We start from the raw sequence: 7,684 nt of genomic DNA on the forward strand, positions 1-7,684 counted from the left end.
TCAATAGCGATATTGAAGAACATACAGAACAGTCCATCCCTTGCCGCAACCTTCTGTGCAATTCGAAAAAACTTGAGAGTGCCTCCGAAACGCAGTTTGTCCGGAAAACCGTACACATGCATTATCTGCCATAGCTATTTGCGTTCAACTGTATCGTATGCTACTCTGAACTCCACGAAAATATGATGTGTGAGCACGTTGCTCTCCCGGCATTTCTGGAGAATTTGTCGGAGCGTAGAAATTTAAGTAACACGGGCCACCATAAAGCTCGCCTGATACTGCCCTACGAATTCTCTTGGTATTGGGAATAGACGACGTAACCAAATCTGGGAGAGCACCTTGTAGGCGGCGTTGACCAGTGCAATGCCGCGGTAATTACAGCAATCCAGCCGATCGCTCTTTCTGTAGTTGGGACAAACCACACCTTCCATCCACTCCTCCGGTAGTTTCTCCTCCTCCCAAATCCTGGAAATTATGCAGTGAAGTTCCGTTGCTAGGGATTCTGGGCCATTTTTGTAGGGTTCTGCCAGGAGTCGGTCTTTTCCAGTAGCTCACCGGATCTCCTCGAGATCGTGAGCTGGCACGCTTTCGTGCTATCGTATCGTTTGTAGGCACTCCTAGGTTAACTTCCGTTGCGTCTCCTTCTGTTATTTTACCGTTGAGATGCTCATCGAAGAACTACTTACACCTGTCGACCACCTCGCGCTCATTTGTGATAAGATCCCCTTCTGAAAATGCTGAGAAGCCGGGTTATTTCTAAAAAGAAATGAGGTTACCGGAGGAGTGAATGGAAGAATTTATTTTTGTTATCTACAAAAAGAGTGACGTGTTCGACTACTGCAACTATTGTGGCAAAGCGCGTTATTTATAGATTTTCAAGCTGGATCAAGACCAGCTAAAGCAGATTACGTACGAACCGGGTTTTTCGTCTTGCCTCCCTCACAAAGCCCTCGACTATGTCGAAAACGACTTGCGGTTTCAGCGACGTCTGGAAAGTTGGTAATGAATAGCCCAGCAACAAATAGAATGAACGACTGCTTAAAAGCGCATAAGCTTGTTCGTTACGTATGTATTAAAAATATGGAATGAAATTAACAATTTGTCATTATGGTAGTGAATCCACCTCGTTAATCGTAGCACCACTGTTATGTTGCTACAAAAAATTTGACAACGTTATCAGTTGATTTGCGGCAGCCATGGTGAAAACAGTTAAGTAACTACGCTTGATGCTTTGTTCCTACTGCCAACTGCATCCCGCAGCATAGAAGTTTCACTGCGGGAGGCACTCCGTGTTCGTCTGAACATCCTCTACTATCTGGAGAAAGGTGAGAGCGTCGACCGGAAGCATGGTGCCGGCTGCCCGATAGTGCTACGTGACCGTAAAGTGCTGCAGCTGCTGAAAAGCAAGTCCGAGAGCAAGGTGGTCTCATCGATCCGTGCCTTAGGTCAGAAGATCACAGTAACCGGTCGAATGGTAAAGAAGTACCCGGCCGAATGGACAGCCGTAAAATATCATTTCGTTGCTGTCTTCGCGCTTCACCAGAAGTATCACGCGAAAAAAAATATGATTTTTTGGCTTGACCTGGTTGGCCCATTAGGATTAAGAATTAAGCATGAATCTTGTCATGGTTGATTTTAAATACATTGAGTTTGTCCACCATTGTAGAAAACGAAATCTGATTATGAATTACGACAATGTATCCGCTGAATTTTTGAAAGTCGTGACCGAAAACCTTTACTGTTCAAACTATTGGATCATATCTTGAAGGTATAAGTTGATGAAAACCTATGGTTGTGACGAACTTCGACTCACTTTATTAACTATTAGAGAACTTTATTTTACATCTGATCGAGTCAGCAATCAGTAACGGAATACATTACAGGCTACAAATATGCTATAATTAAGCTAAACCTAACTGCACCTAACTACTCAGTCTCACTGAGTGTGAACTTGCATTAGTGACCTGTCTCATCGGCCAAAATTATATTATAGCAAAATTATCGAAATTTATATTCTCCACTGTTATGACGTATCACCTATCTTACTATTGATTGGAGAGACAAAGAAGGCCATCATCTCTACTGTAATAATTATCGAGTCTCTTTTCGACTTTGCATACTAAATTTCCTCCCGCATTCTATTCCGCAAGCTGAGCTCACGCAGGAAATCTTTGTTGACAATGGATCAAATGCTTTTATTCTCAATTAAGTTCGAAAATTCAAGTTGCAAACATACCATCTGTTTATAATCTTCAAGGCAGTGCGTGATTCAGTTAAACGAATTCCAACAGTTCCACATCAGGATAGCGAGATATCTGACTAGTTCGTCACATTAGATAGTTTGAAGCACTGTGATGAAACGTTTGTTGTTATACTTACTCGCATTGGATGGTACTTTACGATGGGGGAGTATAACAAACCTCATGAACCTACTAAACAAGTGGTGACACTGTTGTGCCCATTGTATTCAAGTTGCATTATCTTGCACAACAGATATTCTGCAACTAGATGCGAATCATCGACACTATCTTACTTGAATATCAATGCTGTCAGCATGCTGATCATCATCTGGTGCTGTTTCACATTTTTTCGAAACAGATGGGCTGGTGAGAAACAACTGTCAAAACTCGGAAGCGAACGAAAGCTGATTTAACGTGTTTCGCCTGACGAATATAACCTGTAACAAACCAGTGATGCCAACACCAGTACTTGTCAGGGAGTTATGAGCTCTGTTGCGTGTATGGAAAGAAGTATCCAGGTAACCAATAAGCATTAACAGAAGGAGTAAATTTGTCGCTTATTAACATATCTGGCATTTTATATTGCACGTTGACTGTTTTGACTGCTAAACTCCATTAAACTGGCATCCACAACTCTATTCAAATTCTTCTTGTCGGTAACTAGCTGCAAATAAGCATTGTCAGCACTATAAGAGGATTAGCACTAAAGCAGCCGTATATTTTTCCAAAGTAGTTTTTAAGTGGTATTTAAGGTGACGTAAATGCTTAGCGTATTGCATTTGAATGGCATTGGTAATGCTTATTGGTTACCTGGGTAGTACAATCATTAAAAAGTCTCATATGTTCGTGGGGCTTCCCAGCCAGCAACTCGTATATCAATGTTCGAAAATTATCATAAATATCTCTTAACAAATTCGCATTCGTAAATAAAGTCTAATAAAGTGTGCACAAGTTGATATTCTATCGTTTATAATGCTAGTAGCTGACAAATATACGATTTTCAGCACAAAATTGTATAGCTGCATGTAGCTGGTCGCGCTTAATCGGATTTTATCGTATTAAAATACCTATATAAGTGCATCGCTCAAAATTATTCCAAAATGGTACCGATAAGCGGCTTTTGCGCGTCGAATACGATTTTGTTGGATACATATCAGTACGTAACTCTTATTTGCAATCTAATTATACATGAGAAAATGCGGACTGGCTTGTGGAAGACAGTGGCTGTTGCGGATGCAATAAGAAAACAGTTTTTCCAAAATTTTAAACCTCGTATATTTCGCGTTACGCGATTAAAATTTTCCTGCAATATTGGATTGTTATTATTTTTATATAATTACAGGGTATTTGTAAACTTACGTTTGTGCGCTTTCTAATGTTTACAGGACTTAGATCATTCCAACATCTAGATTCGTAAGCGAAGCACTTAGTTGAAGAAACATTTTTAATTGGCATATAATTACTTACGTATGAGAAAATATAGACTGGGTAAGCTATTAGCTTTTTCTTGAGCAGAAATCCTTACTCTAACATATAGATTGTACATTTTCAGATTTAAGTTTAACTCACTTAATTAAAACTTTAATAGACTTTAGATGAAGCATAAATTGTAAATAGGTTGTAAATATTAACACGTAAGAACTTTTTAGTTTAAGTATAACTTTTATATGGTTTTGAAATCAGCAGAGTGAAATTTTAAATTAGATTTCCAATCACTTGTAGGCACGTAAACAATTTTTTTCGATGACAAGACGTTTTAGTTCGATGACCGCGATTTGCAGTTTTACGCAGCTGTCGCAATTGACAGTTCTATCGTTCCGAGAGTATGACGGTCGTAGCACGGTGAAGTGCCGCGTTGCCAATGAGATACGAGTAGGTGCAGCGTTGCACGAAGGGCATGCGCAACAGTGACATTATTGATATTACCGGAGAGCTCAGCCTTTGGATTCTTCAATATGGAAGCTGTGAGAATAGGGTTCAACATAAACCAAATTTCATCTAGTGAAAATTTTGATTTTGTTTAAATTTAATTTTAATTTGTGTTTAAATTCAGTACTCTTCTTCTTCTTCTTCAGCATAGAGCCGGGGTGGCTCGTGCTGTTTCAAGCACTCGTCTCCATTCAACTCGGTCTAGGGCCACTCGTCGCCAATTTCCTAGACGCCTCAGAAGTCGCAAATCGCTTTCGACCTGGTCGAGCCGTCGTGCACGTTGGGCCCCCTGTTCCTGATGCCGGTGGGGTCGTTGAAGAGGACTATTTTCGTCGCACTGTCGTCCGGCATCCTTACGACGTGTCCGGCCCACCATAGCCTGCTAGCTTACGCTAAATGTGCGATGGGAGTCTCCCAAAGCAATGCCTGTAGCTCGTGATTCATACGCCTCCGCCACTCTTCGCTTTCAGTTTGTACTCCGCCAAATATCGTCCGCAGCACTTTCCGCTCGAACACGGTAAGGGCGCGTATGTTATCCGTGAGCAGCGTCACGGCATCAAGTCCATAAAGAACTACCGGTCTTATAAGGGTTTTGTACATTTTTAGCTTCGTGCGGCGGCGTATGCTTCCTGATCGTAGCGTTTTACGAAGGGCAAAGTACGCCTGATTTCCCGCTTGAATGCGCCGCTGGATCGCCGCTGGACAACTACTGTTGTTGTCCGCGGTCACCAGCGATCCCAAAGACACGAACTCCTCTACCAGTTCTAGTTCGTAGCCGTCAACGGTTACCGTCCGCGGGAGACGCGCGTTTGTTTCCTTTAAGCCTCTTCCTTTCATGTATTTGGTCGAGGATGATTTGGATGTTGAACAGCATGCAGGATAAATCGTCACCTTATCTCAATCCTCGCCGCTTCTCGAAGGGATCCGTGTTCGTGCATTATCTGCCATGTCTTGTCTCGATCGACTATATCGTATGCTGCTTTGAAATCAATAAAGATGTGCTGCGTGGGCACGTTGTATTCCCGACATTTCTGCAAGATCTGTCGGATAGTAAAAATTTGGTCCGTAGTTGCGCGAGCCCCCATGAAACCCTCCTGATGATTCCCTACGAAACCTTGTGCTATCGATGACAACCGGCGTAACAGGATCTGGGAGAGTATCTTGTAGGCGGCATTTACTAGCGTACACACTTAAAAAACTCAGCAAAATTTGCCGAGATTTGGACAGCCGAGCGTTCGGTAAAAATTTCAGTTTTGCAAATCGACGTTTACGGATCTTTACTAACATTTGGCATCATAAAAAATTTTACCGAACGATCGACTGTCCAAACCTCGGCAAAATTTTGCTGACTTCGGCACTTTTTTTAAGTGTGTAATACCGCGTTAGTTGCAGCAGCCTAGCCGATCACCCTTTTTGTAGATGGGACAAACCACTCCTTCCATCCATTCCTCCGGTAGCTTTTCCTTCTCCTAAATCTTCAAAATAACCTAGTGTAGAGCCTTTGTTAGCGTTTCTCCGCCATGTTTATAAAGCTCTGCCGGTAGACGGTCCTTCCCAGCGACTTTATTGGTCTTCAGTAGCCCGATTTCTCGTTTGACTTCTTGGAGATCAGGTGCTAGGACATTACTATCTTCCATAGGCGCTCCTAGGTTAATTTCCGTTCCGCCTTCTGCGACTTCATCATTGAGGTGTTCATCGAAGAACTACTTCCATCTGTCGACCACCTCGCGCTCGTTTGTGATTAGATTTCCTCCCTCGTCTCTACACATGTCAGGTTTCGGTGTGTAGCCCTTCCGATTTTGGTACATCTTCTCATAAAACTTGCGCGAGTCATTAGCTCGGAATAGTTGTTCTAAATCTTCACAATCTCTGTCCTCCTTTTGGCGCTTTTTCCTCCTCAGGATCGTGGTCAACTGGTTCCTAGCTCGTCGGTATTTGGCCAGGTTCTCTCTAGTGGCAATACTTAGATAATTTTTCCAAGCAGTTTTTTCCCCTCCACCGCTTGTTGGCATTCCCCATCAAACCAATCATTTTGTATACTCCGAGGCTTAATACTTAGTGCCGTGGTAGCGGCCTCTTCGATGGCCGAGCGTATTCTGCCCCAACCGTCTTCGAGGTTTGAAGCACCTAACTTCTCGGAAGAAAGCAGTGCCTCATTCATTATTCGCGCGTAGTTCTCGGCAGCTTGCGGGTTATCTTGCTGCCTGATGTTCAACCGAGGAGGGCGGCTTTGACGTGTCCGGTATACTAGTACTGCTACTAGGTAATGGTCAGAATCTATATCCGCACCCCGTCGGTAGCGTACGTTCTCTTAACCAGTTTAATTTTTTCAATAATTAATATATTTCAGTAGTGTTTGAATATTCATTTCTTCATTTCAATAAAGCAATATATTCTGAATATTGAATGAAGGCTTAAGTAAGTTAAAAATTTAATGAAACATAATAATACAACACCGAGAAAATTGAGACATTTGAGATGAAAAATTAGGATAATGTAGCAGTCGAGCAAAATCGGGCACCCTTCTGGTGCAAAAACCCCGAACCCCGAACACATGCCCACACTTTCCTTCACGTACCAGCCAGTAGGTGGTACCACCGTGGAATGAGTGATGGCACTTGCTGCAGCGATTGCCGTATATTGATATGGGTTTTTGGTTGATGTAGCAGCTGTTACGAGCAAGCAAGCAAGCAAGCAAGCTCCGAAATGGTGCGACATGTACTATGTAGTTCAAAAAGCATGCATCTCGCTCGACATCAGCAGACAGTAGCAAACGACAATGTTTGATCATCATGTTGATGTCAAAGTTGATTTTTTTTCGTTCGCTATCTCGTTTCTGTGCACTACAACAGCAGCAGCAGCAGCATCGCAAAGTACCGAGGCTGCGCTCAGTTCGATGGGTGGAAAGCGAGATGGCACACATGCCCTTGAATCAAGACATTTATTCCGGACCATTTTCCCCAATCGGATTTACAATCGAGATTTTCCAGTAAATTGAGTACGTCTAAATCCCAGTCACAGAAAACCGGGCACTTGAAGCATGTTGGGTGGCATCCAACTTACATATGTTTGAAAGTCATACGAATGTATACATATAGTTGAGGTTGTGTTTTAGTGAATTTCAACTTGCATTATTTTGATGGGTATCGTGTTCAATATTTCGCAACCCTTGTGATATTTACAAGCTCCCGGTGCTGACATTTTCCGAAGCAAGGATTTTCTGCAAAAAGCTACAGCTGATAGAATTGTCTTGTCCTCCAGCCGAATGATGGCAAGTCTAGATGCATACTAAATTGACATAGATATTGTCCTCGTTAAAGTCATGTGGCTTGGCAAATCCACTGGCGGAGAGCGAATGAAGCGGTTACGATTTGGCTTTCACGTGTGACATGCCTTGATCATCAGATTTCGAGTGTTCTGCTGGTTCTGGCAGCATACAACATTCAGCTTGCCAGCTTGCCAGTCGGGCCAAGACTTGCAGGACAAGGAATTAGTGTTCGATGTGACATGTCACA

General features: G+C 42.6%; 1 long non-coding RNA gene across 1 annotated transcript; it reads right to left on the reverse strand.

Moving 5' to 3' along the window:
- Positions 1-3,126: 3,126 nt before the first annotated feature.
- Positions 3,127-3,953, reverse strand: LOC128743879 (uncharacterized). Its single transcript, XR_008412330.1, has 3 exons — positions 3,708-3,953; positions 3,600-3,645; positions 3,127-3,543 (listed from the first exon to the last, which is right to left on the reverse strand). It is a non-coding gene; the product is annotated as an uncharacterized LOC128743879 (long non-coding RNA).
- Positions 3,954-7,684: the final 3,731 nt, after the last annotated feature.

Source organism: Sabethes cyaneus, chromosome 3 (genome assembly GCF_943734655.1).
Source record: "Sabethes cyaneus chromosome 3, idSabCyanKW18_F2, whole genome shotgun sequence".
Taxonomy (NCBI): Eukaryota; Metazoa; Arthropoda; class Insecta; order Diptera; family Culicidae; genus Sabethes; species Sabethes cyaneus.